The 27,338-nt window shown below is 36.1% G+C and overlaps 1 long non-coding RNA gene across 1 annotated transcript; it reads right to left on the bottom strand.

The window, feature by feature from the left end:
• Nucleotides 1–23,577: 23,577 nt before the first annotated feature.
• LOC141460171 (uncharacterized) lies at nucleotides 23,578–26,997 on the bottom strand. The gene is made up of 3 exons (XR_012461760.1): nucleotides 26,774–26,997; nucleotides 24,910–25,026; nucleotides 23,578–24,813 (listed from the first exon to the last, which is right to left on the bottom strand). It is a non-coding gene; the product is annotated as an uncharacterized lncRNA (long non-coding RNA).
• Nucleotides 26,998–27,338: the final 341 nt, after the last annotated feature.

Genomic DNA, 27,338 nt, shown 5'->3' with positions numbered 1-27,338 from the left:
AATAATAATATAAAGAACATCGATTGCGAATGTAATTTACACTTCGTTGATGTTACTTCTCTGATATTACAAATCCCTGACTAGTTTAGGATTCCATCCTGTATTAGAGGTAGATAGTTCTATTTAGTGCAGTGCTTCCAAACCTTTTTCTGGTCATAGCAGATTAGTCAGATACCAAACAGTAAACGGCACACTGGAACTGAAATGCTCCCATTTCATTTTAAAATGACGTACTAAGCTCTCAACTAGTGCTGTAATAACAACACTATTACAATCCTACAAAAATACAAGTTCTCGTGGCAGACTGTAACATTAATAACAGACCCAATCATTCACCCATCGCTATACCGTTCTCTGTCAATACAAATAACTACATGTATACAGTAGCAATGAATCTTAAAGACAAAGAAATTCTTTATTTTAATGCCATTATTGATGTTAAGAAGAGCCTGTTATTCATGTAAATCAGTAACTAAAAGAATGTGATTAAAAGCTCCTCTAAATGAGATTAAAGTTACAACAACTAAACAGTCAATAAAGAAGAACGAAAGCTATGACATATTTTACCAATTTAGTTAGCAGTTACTAATCAAGTTACCAGTCAGTGCGTTAATGCGACCGGCTGGCTTTGCAAGGACCGTGAAAGTGTTTCAATTTGAGCGTTAACTTCAGTTGACAAGCACACCCTGTGTTTCGTTTTGATCAGTGTCATTGCTGAGAATGCCTTCTAACCCAGGTAAGTAGTGCTTAAGCAGTATTCCGACTGCCTTACTACCTATCAATGTGTATTCTTTTTCCAACCACAATCCAGAACTCTACTAAATTCATTTCTAAGAAACTTCAATAGCAGTGTACTGCCAGCTGCAACCACAGTAAGCTGTTCCTTTTCCATTAATTGTAGGCCAGACATATCAACTTGGATATGAAATGGGTTTCTGATCCAATCTTTGTCAAAAAAAGAGTTAGACTTGGAAAGTAGTGTTGCAACTTCTCATCCAACTGTGATAAATGTTCAATAACTATGTCATGTAGCACAACTGCACCAGGATCAACTTCAGCAGCTACTGAATTAGTTGCTTCTATTTCATGTGACCATATTCCAAAGTTTCTGACGAAATGAGTTTGTCAGTAACAGAGAGTATGTTTGATTCGTTGTCCTGCATACTTGAATTCAGTGCATGTAGTTATACAATGCATACAATTCAGGAATATGAAGTTATATTATTTTAACTTATAATTAATTTTAATGCAATGCAATTATGCTTTTATAATTTTTTTTAATATTTTTTGCCACGGCACACTTCTACCTTAGCAGCGACGCATAGGTTGGGAAGCACTGGTTTAGTGTAGAGAATTCAGCTTCACTTTTGTTTCCATTAGCAACCGATAAACATGCATGCTACAGCGCAAATAAAAACAATTTTAGCGTATGAAGGCGTAAACATTAATAATAATACGATGGTAAATGTGTATTCAAATACCATATTTTTGATAGAAAGCGAATGAAAATCACTTCCACCGTTAATCACCAGTCAAAACTTTAAAAATATGAAAGTTCACCAGTCTAATGAAATTTTCGTAATCATTCAATTCAATAAAAGGATAGCGGACATGCTTTTAGTAATCATTTTCACTTCTTTTTTATCTCCTGAAGTTGCAAGTACCGAAGGAAAGAGGAACCAAATCAAATATAATCTGTAAATATTACTTTCTCACGTACTGGTTGTAAAGTGGAAACAGAAAAGTTACGACCAACCCAATAAAGATGAGAGCTTAAAAAAAAAGAAATATATATATATAAATAAGTGGATAGGAGGATCTTACTGGTGCTTATGAGGAAAATGGCGAAGTTCGAGCTAGAAAAAGGGGGATACTTTATTTGGTGTTTGGAACTCTTAGGGGTAGACTAAGTCCCAAGAGCCTCGTAATAAGGAAACTGCTTTGACGATGTCAACAAGAGCTGTAACTGAATCTTAAAAGAGATGGATACTTCCTTATAACATTAACTAATTACGTATGAACATCATTTTGCTTTAAAAGTTGGCTTCGTTTTATAACCAAAGATTGGTTTCGGGTGTTCTTTAGTTTATCAAGGTAATAAATGAAATAAAAGCAAATAAAGTATAATGTTTGGCTAATTATAATGACTTTTCCATTGTACAAATCAAAGAATTATTTTCACTCATCAAGTATACTCCTCATTTTAGACAATCAGATAACACACAGTTAACCTTTTCTAAAACTTGAGCCGCCAACAATTCGATGCTTTTTTCTAATAGTTAATTTGGACGGCAAATTCAGTTTTCAACTCCTCCGTATTTGTGAATGTTTTATCTCGTAAAAAAAAGGTCGGCCTTGGCTGGATGCAGGATCAGTTGCTGAGGATAAATGACAAAGGATGCAGGCCTAAATTCGCAGTAGTCTTTCGTGAAATTAGGTACCTCTATGTTTTAACTTGGTTTTTGTTCGATGTCAATGAATGTTCTTCTGCACAATACCATAACTATTGTGTAAAATTAGTGCTAGATTATCTTTATTGAACTGGAGTTCATAAGACAAGGTTACAATCGATTTGATGGAATAGGTTTTTCATAATATCAAGAAACTTCATTTTGCTCAGAGGCTAGGCCTCAATCCTGCCGCTACTCAGGGGACCCTGCTTATACTGTGTTCCATTCCCTTTTTTTAGAGACGAGTACTTCTCTTGCAAAGCTAGCCACTAGCGACCAATTAGTTCTGCAAGAGAGCATCGCCTCCACCAACACCTCAGGAGTCAACCGCCCTACCATCGACTCCAAATCTCTTCGGAGGCGACCCCACCTTTCACACCAAAAAAGGTGTGGTAGGTGTCGTCTCTCACTGCTGCAATCCTCTTGTGCCTCCTTACCCATCCTCTTGAGGTATGCTCTGAAAAGGCCATGCCCACTCAAGAGTTGGGTAAGGTAGAAGTCTACTTCTCCGAACGACCGCCTAATCCAGATGCTTATATCTTTAATGAGCCTGGCGGTTCCTCGTCCCAGGCAGCCTGCCATTCCAGGACGGTTCATGTTAACTTCCGGCCTCCTCTCGTAAAGCCTCTTCCGCTCTCCAGCTAAGAGGGCAATAGGGATAACCCCAGCAATCACCATGATTGCAGGCTCGGATACAGTGCGGTATGTCGAGGTAATCCGCAGTGCACCGAGCCTCTGGACCCTGGCTAGCCTTTTCCTATACGCCTTTTTATTATTTAGAGCATCCACCCACACCTCCGCCCCATAAAGGAGTGTAGAGTGGATGACGCTCATCAGGACTCGTCGGGTGCTTGCTCGCGGGCCTCCTACATTGGCCATCAGTCTCCCCAGCAGCGCGACATTCTTCGCAGCCTTGTCCGCGGCCTACTGAATATAATAATAATATTCGAATCGAGCAGCTGACCCTTAGATTTTCTCTTTCTAGGAGCTTCATACAGCTCACTGTCCGGTGATGGATAGTGTTGTCTGTAACGAGAGAACACTGTCCGGAGGCCGGCAGTGCACTGGAAAAAGCTCCGGGCGCTAATAACCTCAGCTGTTGATGCGCCAAAAAAAAAAAAAAATAAATAAAAATAATAATAATAATTGTATTTATTCAAGAAGTTACAAACGTAAGAAAAACAAAATATTTATCCTAACTATAAGCAAAATAATCTAACATTTCTTTGATTCAAAACAAAACACACTTCGAGCATGGACTTAGTCTCCGTCTGCCGACTTGACTCTAATTTATTTATTAACCATACTAAATTTACAAATATATGAATAAATATATAATAAAACAACTTCGGAACTAAACATATTTCAGTATTAAAAATTAAAATGATTTATTAAAAATTGTCTATAACTGCAAGCGGATATTGTGTACTTATACAGCTTGCACCAATCAAGGCCATTCAAATAAAGAATAATTTCACTTTTCTTGAGTTTTCTATTTCCTAAGTACTGTACCCGGAACTCCTGTAAAATCGGGACATTCCCCAATAAAATGGATGATATCTTCCACCGCTCAAAGATTACAGAGAGAACAATAAAGGCCTATTTTCATCCCTGTTTACACTATAATTTAAATTAAACAGTGCACCTCTCAGCTTCATTATTATATTAATAAACTTCACACTGTCTTTATCATGAATATATCCGTTTTCCCCTAAATCCAATTCTCTGTAAATAGAAATGGTATTTAGCGCCATTTTCTTTCCCTATCAGACTATCTCTAAATTCTGATTTTATTTTTAACATCAATTAATTATTATACAATTTGATTTTATTTGCTGAAATGTATTTGATGTGGGCTATGCCTTGTTTCTTACACAGATCGAGATAATCTTTATACCAAAGTAATTTCTTTTTTATCACTTCCTGCGCTAACCAATAAAAACAAAGCCTAATAGAATTTATTAGAAGCATATTTAAAATAAGCAAGATAATACAGTATTTTAATTAATAAGAATATGATAGGCATCTCGTAAAGATGATTGCAATGGCATTGTCATCGCTATTTACAGCTGAATTACAGCAGCTGACCGTGACAATCGTGACCGAGCTACCGTGACGCCCTCCTGCTATAATACACTAAGCCTGTACGTCTCCTTCTGTTCTGATTCGTACTAAGTACTCAGTTAGGTTTTGGTTTAACTAGAATTGGCGGTCCAAACTTATATTCAAGGGGGTCGTTTCTGTCAAGAGGGAGAGACAGAAAGAGACAGGCTGAGAATATACGCGAGCAATCACAACTAGGGAGTTGAAATCATGCCCAGATAGAGGGGGAACTGCAGCACTAACATTCTAGGATTATATTCAATTAGTAGGAGATTAATATGTGTTACTGGCAGAGTAAGGGACTGCCGCCTGTAGGTTGTGTCACGCCGAACAGGGAGAGGAGCCTCTTGCTATAATTGTGATGGATAGATTATGATTGCTCTGCTATCTCTCTGACAACCCTGCACTTCTCCCCTAATTTCTGTATCACTATTCCTTATATGCTGCAAACATGTGCAGCTAGTAAAGCACTCTTTTAATAACAAGTAAATCTAGTTTAATAGTTTGGATAAATTAAAACAGTAACAAATCTTATGATTGGTTTATAGATGGAACAACAAATAATAGTTCCTTGTCTAGAAGGGCAGGGTTTTGTCTTTAAGCATCTTTCTTTCTTCTAGCCGAGAGGCTCTACTTATATTTTGAGCCTTGACAACACTGAGTGTTGTCAGGTGCTATCTGACGTTTCCACTTGAAAGTTTAGATATTTTTGACCATAACCTTTTTCAGAACGTTTTGTTATTTGAGCGCGATTTGTGTTGTTTACAGTCACTTGAAAAATTGTGTCTCAGCGAAAAAATGGAATTAACTCGTGGAAATTTTCGTGCAATGATTTATTACGTCATTCGACGTGCATTATAAAGACAGGAGTGCATCGATCAACTTACTTCCACTTTTGGCGATAAAGCACCATCCTTTGCCACTGTGAAACGCTGGTATAACGAATTCAATCGTGGTCGTCGTTCACTCACCGACGAAAGTCGTGAAGCTCGTCCAAAATCGGTTGTTGTTTCAGAAAACATTGATGCTGTGCAAAAACTAATAATGCAAGATCGCCATGTGACATACACTGTAAGATTGAGGCAACCTTAGGAATTAGTTCCACCAGCATATATAAAATATTGCATGATCCTTTAGCCGTGGAAAAGGTTTGTTCTCGTTGGATCCCACATAATCAATCTCAAAAAGATGCTCGTGTCGATTGGTGCAAACAAATGCTTAAGAAATACAATGGCGGTGCTTCAAAAGACGGATATTTTACCAGCGTCAAGACACAGCAGTAATACCATTCTCGGTTGAAGGCGTGCCAGTGTTTTCTAAAATAATTGTTTAAACAGAAACGAACATTCTCATTGTTAAGCCATGAAAATAGTAAAAAAATACATGATTTCATTTTTTGTCCCTTTTCGAGTTGACTGGACTTTATGTTTCAGTCTTATTGGAAGGGATTTCCAAGTACGATTTTTTATTGCCTTTTTTTTGGCATTGGCTTTCGCCATACAGCCAGCATCATCTAGGTGCTTATCACTAGAATATCACTAACTCTCCATTCTTACTTATATTGTAAATACATTCGCTTCACTCATTCATCCCTCTACTATATACATCTATCAAAGTGCGATCCTCAACATCATGTAATAACTTGCGTTAATTATTTCTGGTTAGGCTTTATCCACAAAAGGGTTCAGAACCCATAAAAGGAATTTCAGATATCTGCAGCCTAATTCTCTTCAATGCCAATCAGCTCCAAAATAGGGTTTCTGTACTATTTCTGTACAGGTCATTGAATCTTTTGAGGTGTTTTACAAACCATCACAGAGCTGATAACCTTAAAATTCAGCGCCTTGACTAGCGGAAAGAATGGCAGTCACCCTTTTAGTCTAAGCTGAATAATTATTATTACTCGAATTACCTTCTGGAAGTTGCTAGCAAACTTTCCCGTGAGTTCCGTTTTTCTTAGCCAGTCGTAGTGATCCATCTAGAAGAGACCCATTCTTGTATCTTACAGTTGCCAGTTTGGGAGGTTTACCAAAGGCTTACCATAGTGGGGTGGATACGCTGCTCCATTCCCTCATCGTACTCATGGACTGCAAAACCCTTCCGATGGGTCCATGGGTGTTTTGTAAAGTTGCTCATAAATTCTGCTTTTTTTGCTCATAAAAGTTTATGGAATCTTAGTTTTTATTAACACCTATATAAAAGTTAGTTATTTATTTTTTTTACAGCGAGCTCAATCGTCAATTCTCCAGGACAATTCTTGAACTGATTTGTAAAATAATTTGGTTTTTCTAATATACGAGTAGGAGAGAGACGGCACAATTGAAGAGAATTTACATTTTCTGTTACAGGGTGCACAGAATCGTATTATTACCTAATCGTACCTAACCTAACCTTTTTATTTTGTTTTCTACAACTTTCAAGTCTTCTTAACAGATCTATATCAATAAACAATTATTACTTAATCTGTATTTTTTTAATTTAAAAATGTGTCAAATGTTAATATCTGCCCCACTGGTGGGGTAGCTTTGAACACAATATAAAATAGAAAGAAATGATATTACTTTACTCTGAATCTACCTTTTTATCAGTTATTTCTCTCACTACTACATTACTTTCTCTTTTAAACCACTGAAATCTAGTTCAAAAAATCAAGAATGACTCAGTTCGGGATGTTGTAACCGAAGTGTAATGGTTTTAGGGAAGTTTGAACAAAATATTCGGTTTGTTGCGCTTCTTAATGTAGGTTCGGACCCACTTTCCCCTTCTCTGCGATTAAACAAAAAAAAAGTCACAAACTTGCAGGTCGGTGGGGCACATTTTAACTGTGATGTTGAAATGTGCCCCCTCACCTTCCATAAAAGAAAATATAATATCCAACACTTTTTGCAAGCAAATAGACTTTTGTAAATACTAGATTTAAAAATACGAATTCCAAATGTTATATGAACTAACAATACTTATACCTTGTCCACTACAATCTTCACAATACACTTCCAAAGCTGCAACAAAAATTTTTACTTCCACCTTGCAAAATATAACATTTCTCAATTCTGGACTTTATAGACAATGAAAACGAAGGGGAACTCTGTCAATTATACAACAGGTCTACCACAACAGATGGAGTAAATTACCAATCATAAATGTTTTAAATATTTGGCGAGAAATGAAAACTGTTGAAAGGTGCCCGCCCCCTTTCCCTTTGCAATGATAGATATTTTTGGGGGTTTTAAATACATTTCTAGTAAAGAACGTAATTGGCGATTAGGGCCTTTTTTCAGTGCACAATCCTCCTCAGACATTTGCTATAAGAGAATCCTTGGAGGATATGCAGAGAAGCGACAGACTTAACCTCAGCAACTCTCCGTGGGATTTCAGTGCTCTAACCATTGAACTAATTCCTTCCGTAATAAATAATGAGCTTCAAATGAAAGTATAAAAATAATAGTACCAGCTGTGATTTGAAAAAAAATGTTCACGGTGTTTCTATCAATATTTAAATGGTCATACCAGTGGGTAGGTAGGAAGAGCTGTAAAAGGAAGGAAAAAATGGCATATTTGCTGAGAACATTAATCTCCTTCCGGGGGAAGTAATCTGTTTGGAGCATTAGCAAGTCTGATGGTGCTTTATTAAAAATATCTGCGACCAAGGGGGTAGTCGCTGGCTCCCCTCTGCGCTAAGCAAGGGACAACTTTCTGTAAGAAAAATGACTCTCCTACTTCAACAACGTTGAGGAAGGGGGAAAAAAGAGAAAAGAAACACATCTTTCAACCTTAATTTCCAATAGCAAATCTCATCCCTTGCTTTTTCCAGATTTCCATAAAAATTGATCAGATTCAATGAAGACAACTTTTAAAAGAACCACTTCTTTTTTACCTTCCCTTATTATTATTAAAGAAAACAGAAAAACTTAAAGGAAAGAAGAAATTTTACCATCATCTATCTTTAATTTTAGGTCTTGCAACTTCTTTTATTATAATACATTATTTTATACTCGTAGACTTAAAAGAACAGAACTGAACAGACGCTATCGACTACTTAAAAGACTCTTAGAAGATAGATCAAAACTCTCTCTGGACAACAAAAGACTGATTTATACTTCTATTTTGAAACCCATCTGGGCGAATAGAATAGAGCTGTGGGGTTCAACCAAACGCACAAATCTCCAAAGGATTCAATCTAAAATACTTCGAACTATTGTAAACGCTCCATTTTATGTCTCCAACCTGCCTATACACACTGACCTTAATATGCCTTTTGTAACTCAAGTCGCTAAAACACGATACAGAAAACTTCACTTCAGCCTGCAATCTCGTACAAAATCCACTAGCTCACAAAATCTTTCTTCAAGAACTCTTCTTGATAACCCGGACAAGACGCCTTAAGAAACTGGCCTCGTGATCTCCTTTCAAGTGAAGAGAGTGACTAACAGTCTAATGTTTTGGGAGTGTTACCACTGGGTAACTTCTCTACCCGTTTGTATCTACCATTCACTTCTATCATTGTTATGAAACTGATAAGTAGGGAACGGATTCGTATGTATTTACATATTTTTTTCTAGGCAATTTACAGACGTTTTTCAACTAGAAGTATTCATACTGACACTTTTTAAGCCGTTTGAGTCTACTTTTATTTCACATATTTCCACATATTTGGATGTTATCGCATATTTATACATATTTGATTAAAATAAACAAATATTTCTACATATTTAATCAAAATATGTACATATTTTTTCATATTTTTCATTTTGGGCATATTTTCATAATTGGGAGGTGGTTGACAGGAACTGTGAACCACAGACTGTAGGGCTGTGAATCACAGTGGGTACAATGGTTATTGTAATTTACACAGAATGCTGCTAAACAGTGACGGGCACTTGTTAGTTCTTTGAAGTTGTCTGACGTTGTCTGTTCTTTCAGCTCGTTCGTTGAAGTGTCCAATTCATTTCGTTCGGTCACTTAGTGTATTCTTTTTTGGGTGAAATGCCACGAACATCGGCCTCAAACAAACAACTGGTTGCTAAATATCTTCGCGAGTTTCCAGCAGAACTTTTTCGAAGTGATGGAGACATTTTGTACTGCACAGCTTGTGACAAGCGCGTTTCTTGCTCTCAACGTTCCCAAGTCACCCAACATATTGCCACCGGATCGCACATAGAGAATAAAAACAGAAAGAAAGAGAGGACGTCCTATCAAGCCTTCCTTACATCTCCATCATCAAGTAAGTCTACTCTGAGTACAGATCTGTGTCGGGCTTTGGTTAGAGCAGATATCCCTTTCCACAAACTTAAAAATCCTCATTTCAAAGGATTTTAGTTGTTACAAGTCCATCTTACGCCCAGATCGTCGTCCCTTTACGTTCCAACATTTGAAATTTCATGTGGTTGCAAACAATTTCGAAGAGTGAAGTTTTCAAAATTGAAAATTTAACACATCTTTTTATAAATAGTAAAAATGTTCTTTGTTGTATAAATCATTATAACTTGTAAAAACAAATTATTTTGTTCCTAATAAATTATTATAAATTGTAAAAATGTTCTTTTCTTTTATAAATAATTATAACTTGCCCCCCCCAAAAAAAATTCAATTTTCATAAAAAAAAATGTCCATTTTACTTAAATATTCCAGAAAATATTTTAAGAAAATCACATATTTTCCACATAATTGACGAAAATAAATGCATATTTTAATTAAATATTTGGCATTTTTAAATACATAAAAATCCGTTCCTTACTGATAAGTATTATTATGGTTCTTGAATAAAAGTTTCCTTAGTTAAATTTACTACATCAAACTTTTGTTTTCCTTGTTACAGATAAGTATTGAGCCAACTATGTGCGCAGATTGATTGTAGAGCTAACTGTTGCGAATATTATCATTTGCTGCATGATTTTCGCATGTTAAAAACAAAATCTTGAATTTAAAATTGTAAAAAATATTATTGAAAAAATGAATAGCAAGAATGATTGCCTCTGCACCATTATTTTGAAACGTAATAAGTTTTCCGTTCAAGAACAGATACATTAACAAGTTCTCCTCTGTATGGTTACTTTGAGGTCTCAGATGTGTGAAGGATGAAGGACTCATGAGGGTAACACTTACTAAACAGAATCTCTTATCATTATTACCAGCGGTATATACCAGCGGCCCAACTTATTCACATGAGACCGAATGAGGAGATCACATCCTAATCCTTAAGTTATCCTAAAACCAGATGAGGCACAACCTAGTTCCCTGTTAAAATCCCATAGAAAATACTCTTTAATATCCTTTATCCAAGTTTGATTTATAATAACTGATAATGATGGAACAGAACGCTGCTGAGAATATTAATATTAATGCTTTAGGTTGGCCACCATGTAAAGGGCGGAATATAATTTTATCTCCTCACTAGACAGTAGTTACTGACTACGATTTATTTCAGTCAGTTGAGCTTGCGATATGTTACATATGTGTTTTTATTTTATAATTTGGTTTTAAAACAAAAAGAAATTGTTGCTTGGAACATTGCTATGCTTGCAACTTTTTTAAAAAAGTTGGTTTTCTCTTACTGTACTTAGTAAGATAATAAAAAATTTTTGCATAATGTTACTGGTAGAGGAACTAATAGAAGGTAATTGAATGCTGAATGGATCTCATAAAAACTGGCATCGTCAGCTTAATATAAGTCAAATATTTAACCTGTTTACCATTATATTTAAAGTTTATGTTCTAAATAGCAAATGGTGGAACAGAAGAATACTAGAGGATAATTTTACATCTTATGTGGCTTATATTTCCATATCAAGTGTACATTTAGCAATACAGAAAAATGGGCAATAAATGTTCGCTTATAGAAGGGAGCGTACATTACAAAATAGCCGACTTGAGAAAAATATTAGAAATAAGAGTATCGAACAAAGAATAGTTTATCCAGAGCTTATCCTTCTAGGGGCGCGGGAAATATAGACAGGTTGAAGTAATAGCAGTTAAAGGGGTAACATTATGTCACAATATCAGTATGAATATGGCATTATCAAAGCTAGTGGTTCATCCCAAACCCCGGCCATATATAGCGAGCTATCTTTAACTCTGTTCGCTATCTCCATCTTATTTATTTTTATAACCATTCAAACCAAACATGTCTGTATCAAGTTGCTTTTTATTGCTACTTTCCCTTCTGGTACAGCCCGTCCAACCAACGGCTATATTCCAAAACGGTGCACCAATACGGCTTTTTACTATTATCTCCGTTTCCTACCATTCGTTCGTAGGATGTTACACTCAATGTTCTTTAAGTCTGTTCCACGTTTTTAAATCTATAGTAACTTTCTTTTTTTTATATATATATATAGTATAACTGTACCATTTATGTCTTTTTTAACCACCTTTATTCTACACAAATACCAGGGACTCTTGCTTTAAGCACTGTGGTTTAGTTATCGACAGTTTTTACTTTGTCTCTCTACATTAACCAAGAATAAGTAAATCAATATTTTAAAAAATGTGGTTAGGTTCATGAACGTCGCCAGTGTAAACAGATTGGAACAGCTAGCGGATTGCCCTCAGCCCTCGACAAATTAATAATGAAATTCAAATAAAAGAAACATGGAGAACTTACGAAAGAAATACATTTATAATATCTAGGTGGCACCAAAAATCTTTTTATTTTGCAGGAAGTTAACAGTGGTTGTGTTATGTACGATTAAATTCCCATTTACGAATCTACCTGTACGAAAAAACACTCCTTTGCTCTGCCTTATCTAACCTACATTCCTAAAAACTGCACTATCCATGAGAAGTGAAGTTAAGGTTGCAGCTTTCACAGTTTATTAACTGCAGTTGTAAATGATTTGGTGTTGCATGTACGTAGATGCCATCTCAATTCATTCTTGTTGTTGAGTTTGTTGGTTTCTAGAGTACGTAGATGCCATCTCAATTCATTCTTGTTGTTGAGTTTGTTGGTTTCTAGAGTACGTAGATGCCGTCACAATTCATTCTTGTTGTTGAGTTTGTTGGTTTCTAGAATACGTAGATGCCATCTCAATTCATTCTTGTTGTTGAGTTTGTTGGTTTCTAGAGTACGTAGATGCCGTCACAATTCATTCTTGTTGTTGAGTTTGTTGGTTTCTAGAGTACGTAGATGCCATCTCAATTCATTCTTGTTGTTGAGTTTGTTGGTTTCTAGAGTACGTAGATGCCGTCTCAATTCATTCTTGTTGTTGAGTTTGTTGGTTTCTAGAGTACGTAGATGCCATCTCAATTCATTCTTGTTGTTGAGTTTGTTGGTTTCTAGATGCCATCCAAATGTTTTGATATTTAGGAAGTTACTGTGTCTTTAACGGGCCACTCGCAGTTACCTGTTTTAATTCCTTGCAGGGCATTGTGTTGTTATCGGCCTCATATCAGATCTGTAGGAATTGTGAAGAGGAAGAGGCTACCCCTCTTTGATCCCTGAGATCTCGGATTGTGAGATTAGGTTCCAGGTATCTCGTCAGATTGCTATATTTTAGAGCTTCCGCATTAGATTATCAACCGAATCATCCATTATTGCTCGGATTAAATATTTCCCTGCGCTGAATTTCGAATCATCTGTTCAATTATAAGTCATTTTTTAAATAATTTTTGGGAAACCAGTTCTCATTTCAGGCAATCCCTACTATTAAAATCGCAAAATGGCGGATCTTCCTTAGCCCAAAGCTAAGCAGTTTTGGGCTTTTCCTTCTTTTCCTTAAAATCATTCAACAAATCTACCTTATTTTCTATTTCTCTTAAACATAAATAAGATAAAACAATAAACATAGCCACAATTGAATAGATAATTTAACATCAATTTTTATTCCATTATCCGATAATTTATCAAATACCTATAGAAGAAAAATTAGTCAAAGAAATCTAAACTATATTTTTCAATGAAATGATTAGGGCTAAATAATTAACAAATCAGAGTGCAGGGATAAAGATGTTATATATGGGAGGATAAATTGGCCAATCAAAAGCTGGAACTTTCACGGCTACCACCACTAAAACCATGCCCTCTAGATTTAGATAGCAATGGCTACTGCATGTTACAACACGTGCCAGTTTATAAGTTCATATTTATAGATTGAAGCTACAAAAAAGTCATATTTACGAGGGACGTTTGAAAAGTCCGTGCAAAGTCAGAGAGATAGCACTACTGGCGCGTATCGAGGTTATGTTTAGTTAGTAGCATCTCTTGGAAGAACACACACCAAGTTTCAGCCAGATCGGTCTATTTCTTTGTGTTTGGCATTCGTTTGAATCGAGGAAGTCGAGTGATTTTCAAAATGGACGAAAAAGAATTTCGTGTGTTGATTAAACACTACTTTATGAAAGGCAAAACGCCTCAGGAGACTAAAGAGAAGCTTGATAAACATTATGGTGACTCTGCACCTTCGATTAGAACAGTTTATAAGTGGTTTCAAAATTTTCGGAGTGGCCATATGGGCACAAGTGACGCTGAACGTTCTGGACGCCCTGTTGAGGTTACTACTCCAGAAATCATTGATAAAATCCATGATATGGTGATGGATGACAGAAGAGTGAAGGTGCGTGAGATTGCTAGTGCTGTGGGCATCTCGAATGAACGGGTACATAATATTTTGCATCAATATTTGGACATGACAAAGCTATCCGCAAGATGGGTGCCGCGATTGCTCACGCTTGACCAAAAAACGAAATCGTGTGAAGTGTTGCAAGGACGGTTTGCAGCTGTTCCAGAAGAATCCGCAGGACTTTAAGCGTCGTTTCGTCACTGTGGATGAAACATGGATACATCACTACACTCCTGAGACCAAAGAACAATCTAAACAATGGGTTACCAAGGGGGGAATCTGCGCCAAAAAAGGTGAAGACCGTTCCTTCGGCCGGAAAGTTATGGCGACTGTCTTTTGGGATTCGCAAGGAATAATCCTCATCGACTATCTGGAAAAGGGTAAAACTATTACAGGTGCATATTATTCATCGTTATTGGACCGTTTGAAAACCGAGCTGCAAGAAAAACGCCCACGATTGGCACACAAAAAAGTCCTTTTCCATCACGACAACGCACCAGCTCACACCTCAGCAGTTGTGGTCGCAAAATTAATGGAAATAGGGTTCCAACTCGTTTCACATCCCCCCTATTCTCCAGACTTGGCTCCCTCGGACTACTATTTGTTCCCCAATATGAAGAAATGGCTGGCGGGAAAAAGATTTTATTCAAACGGAGGAGGTGATTGCAGAAACGAATGGCTATTTTTCAGACTTGGACAAATCCTATTATTCGGAAGGGATCAACAAACTAGAGCAGCGTTGGACGAAGTGTATAAGCCTAAAAGGAGACTATGTTGAAAAATAAAAAAGGTTTACCCCAAAAAATTAAGTAGTTTTTATTTTTGCACGGACTTTTCAAACGACCCTCGTATTAACTCTGTTTCAAGAAACGTTATCAAATTATATGACAGTAAACAATACGCGTTACAGAAATTTCAACATTGCAAATAAGTACATTTTCACTTTAATGGCGTAGAATCAAAGGAATGAAAAATATCCTGAGGGTACAGTAGCGCGCGATAAATGGATCAGAGAATGGAAAAAATAGAAATAATTGAAATTTTAGTGAAGAATCATTCATTTCACTCTTCTACCTAATAATAATAAAGTATGTCTAATGCTCGTTTATTCTAATACATTTAGATTTATTCATCCGAAATGTATAGATTTTTTAAAATCTCATTTCAATAAGATTTCATTTCAATTTCATTCCTCACAGAAAGTGATTTTACTATATTGAATGTGATATGAAAGTTAGAGGATGTTTAAAGGAAGCAAAAGTAGAGAAGAGTAACGTAAAGAGGGTGAACGCAGAGAAAGGATAAAACTGAATTGAAATCACTATAATATGACAAGACAAGAAGCACTAACTTTTTCAACTTGAAAGATGTGATAAGGCGATGAAAAAAATAAATAACATAATTCTCCTCGTTCTCCCTCAAACATGACTTCGCTTCTCTAACACTCGTTCTTTCTGGTCCCGCTTCACTGAGTCCTCTTTCTAAGCAAGGAAAAAAATTCACTTTATGATTCCAATCTATTTTATTTCCATATAGAAATAGAAATCTAAAGATAGTCGGTCATGGAATGATTATTGTGCCAGTAATTTGATAAGCACCCTTCTAATTTTATCTATGATAAATTCTATTTTGTTTTACGCATTATTTCATAAGTTTTATGAGTATTATTAAGAAACAGACTACTAAATACTATTTCTGCAATCAAATTTTTGGTAAGCGATTACTTAAAGCATTGTCTTAGACCAGACTAACTCACAATAGTATTAGATAAGAGCTTCAATTTGTTGGTATAAATGGGATATAAGACCAAACGAATAAAAAACTGAAGTTATTGTGTTTACTTGCAAAAGAATTTCCATTAATACAATTTAATAAAGTTAATGGCTATTTGGAAAAGGTATGTGATGTACCTTGGGTTACTGCTTGGGTCCCAAGCTAACATTTACTAATCATAGACTGCAATAGATAGTTAGATCTTACCTGCCATCTTTTTTCCCTCTTCTGAACAGAAACTCTCAAACTTAATAGTCTCAATAAGAAATCATAACTACATATAATTGAATGTAGCTCCTGTAGAGTCAAAATATTTGTGCTACCAACTATTAAAAACTGGATCCTTTCCCAGGTGGACACCGTATTGATCATACGAACGCTAGATGTTGTAAGACAGGGGAGTCAAGCTCAATTAAAACACGGGCCATTTGGTGCCATAGGCAAGATTCACGTGGGCCACATCACATTTGCAAATTTGATTTGATAGTTATGCTTCATAACATCACAACCCAGAATGCTTTAGAAATGTAGACGAACTGGAAGCCAATTCGGTGGTTTTCCTTGTATTTTACCTTAAATTTTCCAAATAAAGGCTACCCTTTATGTTTATTTTAGCCCTGGCCATAAAAGTAGGCGATAGAGATTGAAAAAGTAGAAATCTAGACGAACTGGAAGCCAATTCAGTGGTTTTCCTTGTATTTTACCTTAAATTTTCCAAATAAAGGCTACCCTTTATGTTTATTTTAGCCCTGGCCATAAAAGTAGGCGATAGAGATTGAAAAAGTAGAAATCTAGACGAACTGGAAGCCAATTCAGTGGTTTTCCTTGTATTTTACCTTAAATCTTCCAAATAAAGGCTACCCTTTTTTGTTTATTTTAGCCCTGGCCGTCAAAGTAGGTGACAGAGGCAGTAAAAATAGAAATCTAGTCGAACTGGAGGTCAATTCGGTGATTTTCCCTTGTATTTTACCTTACATTTTCCAATTGAAGGCTACCCTTTATGTTTATTTTAGCCCTGGCCGTCAAAGTAGGTGACAGAGGCAGTAAAAATAGAAATCTAGTCGAACTGGAAGTCAATTCGGTGATTTTCCCTTGTATTTTACCTTACATTTTCCAGTTGAAGGCTACCCTTTATGTTTATTTTAGCCCTGGCCGTCAAAGTAGGTGACAGAGGCAGTAAAAATAGAAATCTAGTCGAACTGGAAGTCAATTCGGTGATTTTCCCTTGTATTTTACCTTACATTTTCCAATTGAAGGCTACCCTTTATGTTTATTTTAGCCCTGGCCGTCAAAGTAGGTGACAGAGGCAGTAAAAATAGAAATCTAGTCGAACTGGAAGTCAATTCGGTGATTTTCCCTTGTATTTTACCTTACATTTTCCAGTTGAAGGCTACCCTTTATGTTTATTTTAGCCCTGGCCGTCAAAGTAGGTGACAGAGGCAGTAAAAATAGAAATCTAGTCGAACTGGAAGTCAATTCGGTGATTTTCCCTTGTATTTTACCTTACATTTTCCAATTGAAGGCTACCCTTTATGTTTATTTTAGCCCTGGCCGTCAAAGTAGGTGACAGAGGCAGTAAAAATAGAAATCTAGTCGAACTGGAAGTCAATTCGGTGATTTTCCCTTGTATTTTACCTTACATTTTCCAGTTGAAGGCTACCCTTTATGTTTATTTTAGCCCTGGCCGTCAAAGTAGGTGACAGAGGCAGTAAAAATAGAAATCTAGTCGAACTGGAAGTCAATTCGGTGATTTTCCCTTGTATTTTACCTTACATTTTCCAGTTGAAGGCTACCCTTTATGTTTATTTTAGCCCTGGCCGTCAAAGTAGGTGACAGAGGCAGTAAAAATAGAAATCTAGTCGAACTGGAAGTCAATTCGGTGATTTTCCCTTGTATTTTACCTTACATTTTCCAATTGAAGGCTACCCTTTATGTTTATTTTAGCCCTGGCCGTCAAAGTAGGTGACAGAGGCAGTAAAAATAGAAATCTAGTCGAACTGGAAGTCAATTCGGTGATTTTCCCTTGTATTTTACCTTACATTTTCCAGTTGAAGGCTACCCTTTATGTTTATTTTAGCCCTGGCCGTCAAAGTAGGTGACAGAGGCAGTAAAAATAGAAATCTAGTCGAACTGGAAGTCAATTCGGTGATTTTCCCTTGTATTTTACCTTACATTTTCCAGTTGAAGGCTACCCTTTATGTTTATTTTAGCCCTGGCCGTCAAAGTAGGTGACAGAGGCAGTAAAAATAGAAATCTAGTCGAACTGGAAGTCAATTCGGTGATTTTCCCTTGTATTTTACCTTACATTTTCCAATTGAAGGCTACCCTTTATGTTTATTTTAGCCCTGGCCGTCAAAGTAGGTGACAGAGGCAGTAAAAATAGAAATCTAGTCGAACTGGAAGTCAATTCGGTGATTTTCCCTTGTATTTTACCTTACATTTTCCAGTTGAAGGCTACCCTTTATGTTTATTTTAGCCCTGGCCGTCAAAGTAGGTGACAGAGGCAGTAAAAATAGAAATCTAGTCGAACTGGAAGTCAATTCGGTGATTTTCCCTTGTATTTTACCTTACATTTTCCAATTGAAGGCTACCCTTTATGTTTATTTTAGCCCTGGCCGTCAAAGTAGGTGACAGAGGCAGTAAAAATAGAAATCTAGTCGAACTGGAAGTCAATTCGGTGATTTTCCCTTGTATTTTACCTTACATTTTCCAGTTGAAGGCTACCCTTTATGTTTATTTTAGCCCTGGCCGTCAAAGTAGGTGACAGAGGCAGTAAAAATAGAAATCTAGTCGAACTGGAAGTCAATTCGGTGATTTTCCCTTGTATTTTACCTTAAATCTTCCAAATAAAGGCTACCCTTTTTTGTTTATTTTAGCCCTGGCCGTCAAAGTAGGTGACAGAGGCAGTAAAAATAGAAATCTAGTCGAACTGGAAGTCAATTCGGTGATTTTCCCTTGTATTTTACCTTACATTTTCCAGTTGAAGGCTACCCTTTATGTATATTTCAGCCCTGGCCGTAAAATTAGGTGACAGAGACAGAAAAAGTAGAAATCTAGACGAACTGAAAGTCAATTCGGTGTTTTTTCTTGTACTTTTCCTTATATTTTCCAAATGAAGGCTACCCTTTATGTTTATTTTACCTTTGGTCATAAAAGAAGGTGACAGAGACAGGAGAAGATGGGAATTTCGCGATTTGTGAGGCTGTGAAAAAAGGTTTTTACATAAGATTTATTATAACTTCAGTGTATTGGCTAACTTTCCTCTTTTAATTTTAGCCCTTTAATCATACTGAACTAAAGAAATAATAATAAACAAATATGGAACATTTTTTTTGTTGAAAGTTTAGGTCATTCAAGAACCAATATGGGGGAAATTTAGTTTTTTGGACATCCTAAATTGTAATCCAAGTTCACTTTAATATGTTAATCTTGTGTTATTCTAGTTTCTTTTTCATACTAAGTACCCATGAGGGTAACATTGGGCTCCATATGGCGTCATAAAGCCACATCGTCAAGACCCACATGCACTACACCCTCGCAAACATTCAATAACAGAGCTTTATTATTATTATTATTATTATATCTACCGCATCTTATTAACTGGCTAAGTCAAATTTTTTTGGAGTTTTTTTCTAGACAACAGTTCCAACTTGGAGCTGCTAGTTGGTGATAAAATCAAATTTACTCAAATTTCAAAAGAATTGGGTTGCCCGGAAAATAATGCAGGATTTTATATTTTCTTTAAAATACCCCTCCAAATAGTAAACTGTTTATGTTTGTTGGACTTTTCACTTTTATAAATGTAAACACTTATTATTCCTCTTTCAAACAAAAATGTTTGTTTACCTCTGTAACATTTTGCTACTTGGAAATAATTCAGTCTTTACTAAGATGTCAATGCGAGATTTTCGCATAATTTTGTTTTAGGAGTTCAAACTCGGCCGGAACGGGGCCCAAACGGCCAGAAATATCAACAATGTCTGGGGCGAAGGCAGTATAAGTGAGAGTGCACTGTTCAACGGTGGTTCCAGATATTTCGGGAGGGAGACTTGAGCCTTGAAGACAAAGAACGGCCGTGGAAGAAGTTCTGCCCTTGATGACGATGTTCTCCGAGCTTTGGTGGTAGAAAATCCCAGAACAACTGTTCGAGAATTGGCAGGGAAACTCGAAGTCAGCAAATCTCAAGACGATTGGGAAGGTGAAAAAGCTTGAAAGTTGGGTTCCTCACACATTAAACGACCGCCCAAAAAAAAAAAATCAGCGATATGAAATTTGTGCTGCACTTCTTTGCCCAAAACAACAGCAATCCTTTTCTGTCCAGAATTGTTGCTTGCGATGAAAAGTGGATCCTCTACGACAACAGCAGGACGCTCTGGTCAGTGGCTTGACAAAGGAGAAGCAGCACGACATTTTCCAAAGCCCCTAAATTATCAAAAAAAAAAGGTGATGGTTACTGTTTGGTGGGCTTCATTTGGTCTGATTCATTACAGCTTCTTGAATCCTGGCGTCATCATCAATTTTGTATCGTATTATAACGAAATTGACGTAATGCATCAGAAATTGGCAATAATGAAGCCATCTTTAGTCAATCGAAAGGAAACAATTTATTTTTTGGTACCTCTTTTAATCAATATTTACTTTATTTTACGTTTCTTTGCGATTATCTTAGCAGATAAACATATGTGATTAATTATTATATAGCTGTACATGTCTTTAACAGAACAGAACCAATGAAATATGTAAATTTAGTTAAATGCGGTGTATTTATTTATCTATTTAATAATAAATTAAGTAAATTAATCTGCAAAAAATAAGAAAATTATTAATACGTTATAAGAGAAAGACATGTTAGTGTTTTATTCTCTTTTTCTCTTGTTATCATGGAAATTTAAACTAAAGTAAAATAAAATTCCCTTAAATTATTTAAAAAAAGGAAATGGTTGAAATTTTCGTCCATTAACTGTTTCTTTTTCTTCAGCAAAAACAAAGAATGGCGCAAGATAATGGACATGTAGAGTAAATATAATATTTCCTCTTTAAAACCACAGGGATAATGGTTACACAAGAGATGTACGAAATGGATGGTTTCTTTTTTTGGGGGGTGGTTGGGAAAAACAGAAAAGGAAGCTTTTTAGGAGGAAGAAGGAGAAAAAGACAGTGCTGGCAATGTAACATGGTGTATGTATTTATATACATGTGCGAGTGTATATATACGTAGTAGTGATATAGTATACCATTAGGTTGGCACAACTTTTCAGTAAATGTTTATTATCCTTCTGGTTTGAAGAGAATAGTATATATATATATATATGTATAACATCTGTATAAAGTGTTAGCATGTATGTTCGTAGTTCGCATTTAGTGGTTTTTCCGTTGTTTTTCCACAGAAATTCTATAGCGAGAGATTGAGAACACAAACTATGGTGAACTCGAAAACAGGCCATATTATTTTCCATAAATTTATTAAGTGACCTATCTTATGTCACATTTATATACAGCACTTTTCGCCTCTTAAGTGTTCATTCCTAGAAAATTGTGACCACTTAACTTTTTCATTGCCCATTGCCAGAGATCTTTTTGTAATGGCGGACTATTCGTGAAATATTATTTTAAACAGTAAGACATTGCCAAATATCTACAGTGTTCATATTTCTGTCAAAAAAATAAAAAGAAATAAATAAGAATAAGAAATATTTAATACAGAAAACGATTTTACCCTTCGCAATATTTGGCACACAAAGCCCCAAAAAAACTGAAATTCCTATTATTAGATATAATTGCAAAAGTTAGTGTAAACATTATTATATATCCTTTAAGAATGCCAGTATACTTAACATTTTTAAATTAATCTGAATTTCCATTACTGATTTACAAAAATAGTTTTAAAGAAATGGAGAATTAAAATTAATGAAAGCAAATGTAATTACATTACATTCTCCCTAAGGCGAACTATCCGTCCACCCTTTACCTAAACCTCACTCCTCTTCCTACAACAGATGGTGTTCAGTATCTAGGACTCTTCATGGACAAACGCCTAACCTGGGAATCCACATACTAGACTCAAACGGTAAGAACTTCAAACTTCTCTCTAGACTTCTAGACAAGCGATCTAAACTCTCACTACAGAATAAACGACTTATCTATACAATGATACTGAAACCTACCTGGACTTACGGGAATGGAACTTTGGGGGCTCAGCCAAAGCTTCCAATATCTACAAGAATCCAATTCTTCCAGTCAAAAACACTCCGTAGAATTGCTAATGCTCCTTACTTTGTTTCTAGTCATACTTTGCACCGAGATTTCCTTGTTCCTTATGTTTCAGAAGCTGTATGAGTCCCGTTGCATTAAATTCCATACTTCAATTACCTCACATCCTAATCCATTAGTGCCCCAACTTACTACTCTACCAGGAAATCCTCCCAGGCGGTTGAAGCGCAGATGGCCACGCGATCTTCTAAATGAAGTAAGTGCCAGTCGACAGTAGAGAACTGTACCTCTTTGGGAGTTTTACCAATGGGTGAATTCTCACCTCATGCTGTTCATGTACGTATCTATTACCATGTTGTGTGTATCAGCTTCACTTGTTGCAGAATTATACTGTAGTTGTGAAAAAAAAAGGAAAAAGTAAAATAAAAAATTGTAATAACAGTAACACCAAGGTAGCCAAGCGTTAGAGGCCTGCAAAGCTAATGGTGCATTTTGGTACAGAGTACCACATTCTCCCTGTAGGCCTTGAATTTTATAGTATAATGGTAAATAAAAGAATTTTGTAGTAAAGAACTTTGACATCATCCCTTTATTGATACTTAATTTGGTTACTAAACATGACCCAACATGTCTGCGTCAAAATTTGTTACAAATGTGGGCGTTTTCAATATGCTGAAAATTGAAAACAAATCTTGTACCAATAGTTAACTAACTTCACTTTAAACATTCAACAAAGTTGAAATACCCAAGTGTTAACTAATTATGATAAAAAGCGAAGAAAGAAAAATAGTCCCAAGTTTAAGAAAGACTTTAAAACAAGTTATAAAAGAAGTGAAAAGAGTTTAAAATGTATAATGAATGTTTTCACCAGAAGAAATTGTTTAACAGTGGGTGTAAAATTGTGATTAAAGTGTTTAGAACTGAAATGTCGTATTTTACATTACGACTGAAAATGATTTCCCTCGCGAGGAGAAATGAAGGCTCTAGAGTTGTAGGGAATAAAAGTACAAAAAAAAGGGTTATAACCTTCTTAATGTTTAATAAAATTAAAATAGGGTTCAACTTTAATCTATTTAATTATATAACCCCTTAAAACCCTTTTTTTTACTCATTCCCAATTTTTGTTTGATGTAATCATTTCAACTGTTATTTTCATTTTGCTTTTAAACATGCTTTTTATGATGATTAAAATTGTCTGCTTTTTAATTGATAACTGTTTTACATTCCTTCTTATTATCATACTTTAATGATGTAAAATTGTGTTGCGTGAATCAATTTTTGTATAAATTATGATACTGGAGGTTGGTCTGCGCATGTGCATTATTAAAAAACGAAAATTATAGAATTCTAATTTAAAATTTAATTAACAAGAAGTGGGCGCCAATAATCTTAGATGTTGACGCGCCTTAAATCATTAAAAAAAAAAAAAAAAAAAAAAATTAACAAGAAGTAATTTTTGCAAATAATATAATGATTTTTTTCTATGAACGGCTTATAGACAAAATTTGATCCTTCAAAAACGTTTAGGGCTTCTAAGAGCATCTATCATGCTTAATGTAACTAAGATCTTAGAAGTTCAAGCAAAAACTTTGATGGAAAATTGACATAGTTCATTCACAGACATTCTAATTCAATCGAAGATGTCTTTTATTCTTAAGATCTTAGATGGTAAATGTTCTTTCTCTCGAAGGATAGAACGAGAGTTTGAGAAAAAAAATAAATGAAAGACAGATAAATCAATGTTTCAGTAATATCTTTATTAATCCTTATCAGAATTTTGCTCTGAATACTCATCCTGTTCCATCTAACAAGGACCAAAACTCTGTCCATCAACCGTACCATGGAATAATTAGGCCGACGTTTTTCTAACGAAATGCACGAAAACCAAGTTCAGGATTGAGTAGAGGCGCCCTTAATTTGGCCCTTCATCCATTAGCTAGATTTAAAGCACAATCAAGAAGTTTACTTGCTCCCTTTCCTTCGACGTATGACCTTAACATTAAGTTGGAAGTTTGTAGAGACAAGAATTTACTGTGTACAGCATATATATTTCGTAAATTAGGAAATCCTAACATCAATTAACATTATTTCTTGCTAACTTACGAAAAACGTTTTGAAACTTGGTGAAAATATTGGCAGAATTTTGTTTCAGCATTTTTTCGAGTTTCAAAGTTCTGTTGAGGACCCAGGAAGATCTAGCGAATCACCCAAAGATTGAAGCCGATGCATTGAGTCATATTGAAGTTAAGAAGTGCCTACATGTCCCGAAAGTTCAAAGCCCCAAGAACGGGACTTAGCAAATACGTAACTTTTTGCGTTATTTTCCATTATTTCATGCAGGACCGTTGAAAAATAGTTCAAACGGAATTTTACTCTCTATTGAAGTAATAATGGGAAAATACTCAATCATATTACCTCCTTGAGCTAAGGAAGATTACTTAGAGCATTGCTTCTTGAGGAAGAGGATCTGAACAGGATTGGAACTAGCTTCGGAACCCCTTAGAAAGTATACCCCATGAGACTGCTTCCCTAGGGGAATTTGGAAAACCTATTTTCTTGTAAATATTTGCAGGATTTCGTTATAGCTCTTTTTCAGTAATCGAAGATTATTTAATGAATGCCGCAGAATACTGGCTAGCATGCTAAGATGACTTTCATGATAAACCATTTTTTGAATCACAGCCAATGATTCCCAACTTCGTTTTCAACTTCTTCTGATAAGTCTTGTAATAAAAAGGAGAAGTTAAGAATCACCATTAGTAAAAGAGAAAGATTTTCTCATCTGTATAAATATTAAAAGGATTATTTTAATACATTACTTGATTTTTTTCAGTGTTTGGTAAATGGAAATTCATCTCTTGTCCCTTATAACAGAATTTGTTCCAGAAATTACTTCATTTCAACTGATTCGGTTCGGAAAGTGCGTTTACATTGTCCTACAAAGAATATTAAGATGCTCTTGTATATTCAAGCAATAATAATAAATTGTTATGACGATGAGTTGCCAGCTGGTTCCATTTCTTCCGTCTCATCTAATTATACTTAATTAAAGTGTGCTCACTTAGAAGCGGCCATCGTTGAAATTTTGTCCTCTTAACTCTTAACTTTGGATAAGTTGGGTAATTTCCACTAGACCGCACACCTGTCTTGTCTCTAGAGAGTACTTCTCTACCACCAACATCTTTTCACTTAATATTAAGTTTAGATGGTTTTACAGATTAAACTAACTTTTAACACAATATTGTCTCACAATCTTCATAATTAAACGATAAAGTTGATTATTTGTTCAATAAGTAGATGACAATGCGGTTAGCTTATTGGATTGCCACGCATAGAATCCCGGGTTCGAATCCAGCTGCTGGCCCTTAGATTTTATCTTCCTAGAATCTTCTTACAGATTTCTGTCTGGTGATGAACAGTGTTTGTAACAAGAGATTAGATTAGTGTCAGCTAGGGCGGTCTCAAGGCCTACACCACTGCGACCCATTTGGATCTATTGTGGCTCCCAGAACTCTAGAGCTCGCCCTCCAGATTCGTCCGTTTAATCAGACTCTTAATCCTTGGGTAAAGCTCACAGGCCTTGGTTTTTTTCCTCCCCGAGAAGTAAAATCCTTAGCCATACAAGCCCCTCACACTGACACAACACGTGCAGTGCCGTTTCCACTTCTTCCTGACAGAACCTACAGTGGCTATCATTTGCCAGGCCCATGCGATGCATGTGTTTTCTGAGCCTACAGTGGCCGATTAATAGACCTACAATTATCCTGATAGCCCCACGGCCTTGACGGATTAATTCTGCAGTCAGCCTCGGCGAATTATACTCTAATAAACTCCTTCGCCTGTCACCACACCTGAGACCTACTCTGCACCCATAGGTTAATGGTCGCAGTCTTAACACACTTCGAAACCCCAAAACAGGGCTCCGGGCCAACGAAGTTTCCCGCAGAGCCTTCCCTGGCCAATAAATCTGCCGCTTCGTTTCCCTTATATCCTGAATGACCAGGTACCCAAACCAGAAAGACCTTATTTTGGTCACTAATTTCCTTCAGGGCTCCCAGACAGTCCCAAACCAGCCTTGAATTGACCTGGTAGGAACTAATAGCTCGTAGAGAAAATTACTGTCTTAGAATTAATAATTCCTCGCCCTTTAATCTCGGCAGCACAGAACCTAATTGCAGCTAGCTCAGCCTGAAAAACTGTAGCTAGTTTCCCTAGGCTAACCGAAAAGCTAAATTAAGGATTCAAAATTGGCGAGGAATCGGTCAAATAAAAACAACAATTCATCAACTTTTATTTGAACGATTCCTCGCCAATTTTGAATCCTTAATTGAATAATTTACGGTCACGAAACCTATATATTCAAAAAGCTAAATTTCGGCTTTGCCCCTTACACTCCCGCTCCTAAAAAGAGATTACTGTCCGGAGGAAGGCAGTGCACTGAAAAAAAGCTCCGGGTGCCAATAACCTCAGTTGTTGACGCGCCTTAAATCTTTAAAAGAAAAACTAGCAGTATGTATGCCGTTCTTCCTGGATTGTCGCATTATCAAAGCAGTCGCACCCAACAAGCTAGCTCTGTAGAATTTGTGGTTTGATCTTAGTCTATAGTTAGCAAATTTTCTTTCCTTCGGTAAGAATTACAATTGCATTTTACCTATCAAAAGGATATTAATTTATTCAAATTACCTGTCTTGGTAGGTGGATTCGTAGTAGCAAATTACATATTTTTGAAAGAAAGATTTTTGTTGTAGATTTCCTTCAGCTACAGATTAAGTGTCTAATCATTTAATGGATCATAATTAATTAAATGCGGAGAAAAAATGTATCGCGAGTAATTAACTTTTTTTTGGAGGGTGGAACTGCAAACAAAGAAAAGATTTCTCTAAAATGAGCGCGTACACAACCCCAGAAGGCGGGAGCTGATATAATTTATATTTAATGCTTTATAACTGCGGTACTATTTCCCTGGCGAGGTTTTGGGGGCAGTCGGCTGGCTTTGGGGTTGTGCTGAAATATTTATAAGTAGAAAGCTTTCCAGCGCTGGACAGGCTGCTATTTCTCTTTCTCCAACAAGGATGATGGATGATTTTCAGTAGTTTTTTCGCACTCATCAAAAAGTTGGTGTGGTGGCTTTTTTTTTTAAAGCTGAACGCGGAGCTGGACAGCCCATGTCCTGGGTGTCCGGGGATGGCTCTTTTATCCCGAATAACCACCATGATATAGTTTTCCTTCTAGCTCGCCTAATCCTAAT

This window comes from Rhodnius prolixus, unplaced genomic scaffold (assembly GCF_049639745.1).
Source record: "Rhodnius prolixus isolate KJV_2025 unplaced genomic scaffold, Rpr scaffold_6, whole genome shotgun sequence".
NCBI lineage: Eukaryota > Metazoa > Arthropoda > Insecta > Hemiptera > Reduviidae > Rhodnius > Rhodnius prolixus.
Note: the sequence above shows the minus strand (reverse complement) of the source record. Positions and strands in the feature narration are given on the sequence as shown.